Below are 1,990 nucleotides of genomic sequence, written 5' to 3'. Positions count from 1 at the left end.
ATGTTGCTCGAACCTCTGTTTACACGATGGTCATTGAACAGCTTGGGTATCACAAACTTTGTGCGAGGTGGGTTACACAAATGCTCACTGATTAGGGAAAAAAGTTTAAACAGTCTCCGTTCTCGAATCTAAGAAGTGATGGTTACCGTTTTTTGGGATGAAAATAGCTTCCTTTTGATTGATTCCATGGACTGTGAAACATCATTGACATCTGACATCTTCTGTAAAGTTTGGAAGGTAGGAGACGAGGTACTGGCAGAAGTAAAGCTGTGAGTACCGGGCGTGAGTCGTGCTTCGGTAGCTCAGATGGTAGAGCACTTGCCCGCGAAAGACAAAGGTCCCGAGTTCGCGTCTCGGTCGGGCACACAATCTTAATCTGCCAGGAAGTTTCATATCAGCGCACACTCCGCTGCAGAGTGAAAATCTCATTCTGGAAACATCCCCCAGGCTGTGGCTAAGCCATGTCTCCGCAACATCCTTTCTTTGAGGAGTGCTAGTTCTGCAAGGTTCGCAGGAGAGCTTCTGTAAAGTTTGAAAGGTAGGAGACGAGATACTGGCAGAAGTAAAGCTGTGAGTACCGGGCGTGAGTCGTGCTTCGGTAGCTCAGATGGTAGAGCACTTGCCCGCGAAAGGCAAAGGTCCCGAGTTCGAGTCTCGGTCGGGCACACAGTTTTAATCTGCCAGGAAGTTTCATCTGACGTATACTTTGAAACTCCTACTAAAATGAGACGTACGATCCAAAATCGACGCCGCAAGAAACTATTGGGTGGCATAATCCTCCTCTGAGACACTCCAGGCCCTCACACCACTGTCAAAACCAAAGAGAAGATTGAAGATTTTCGTTGGGAACTTTTTGTGCGCCCTCCGTACAGTCTCGGCCTTGGACAAAGCGACTGTTTCCTCATGCGAAAAAGTGGTTGCTTGGGCAACGATTTCACAACGTCGGTGAAGTCAAGACTGGCGTTACCGACTGGTTCAATTCCCAGGCGGCAGACGTCTATGCAGGAGGGTTAAAGAACCTGGTTCAGTGTTACAGAAAGTATGTAGATGTGAGCGGCGATTATGTGGAAAAGTAACGTTGTTAAGTAGTAGAATATTATTGTCAATAAAAACCTTTTCTCATGCGCTTATTTTTCTATTACCAAACGGATCTTCGTTTTGGAATACGCCTCGTCGGTTAGGAACATGGTTCTGACACATTTTGAGTAATTCGAACAGACAGACAGATCATAATTACAGAATACACAGGGTGAACCCGATCTCCACTGATAATATTGCGGAAGTTGTTAAAGGATATTTTCTGGGTATTTTGGTATGATGGACCCGTGTTCTCGGGTGTCTCGTTAGACAGTAATAACGTAATTATGATTTATTCTGTTTGCTACACGATTAGCTTTGTTTGTGTGAAAATACCTCCACAACAGTGGAAAATCCTGTAATACGCAATCACCAAAGCATACAACGCAGAACACAGAGTAATGCAAAAACGGTCACGCAAATCACGTACAGTGTTATGATTGCCGCCGCTGCAGGAAAAACTCAGCATAGCAGCATTTCGCATCTCGTCGAATACATGCAGTGGGCCCTTTAATGAGATCCATATCGGACCAACTCTTAAACAGCAAACCTATCCATTCTGCAGTGTAGTCTTGTTAACATGCGACTAATAATACCCTAAAAAACAAAACCAACTCAGAATGGCGAAGTAAGGAATGTGCTAGGGGCATTCAATAAGTAAAGCAACCCAATTTTTTCTCGGCCAGTTTCGGTTGAACAAATGCAGAATTTGCTGTGGGATAATCCAGCTTCAGCCACTACAGTTTCATGAAATTTCTATTGGTAGCGGCGTTACACGTAGATTTCAAAATAGCCTCTGTAACGGAGGTTCGATCCAAGAAGAGAGCTGTCATTGAGTTTCTTTTGGAGGAAAACCAGAGCATCGTAGATATTCATAGCACTTGCAGAATGTCTACAGAGAGCTGGCAGTGAA

This window comes from Schistocerca serialis, chromosome 4 (genome assembly GCF_023864345.2).
Source record: "Schistocerca serialis cubense isolate TAMUIC-IGC-003099 chromosome 4, iqSchSeri2.2, whole genome shotgun sequence".
In the NCBI taxonomy this organism is placed as follows: Eukaryota; Metazoa; Arthropoda; class Insecta; order Orthoptera; family Acrididae; genus Schistocerca; species Schistocerca serialis.
This window is presented reverse-complemented; position numbering follows the sequence as displayed.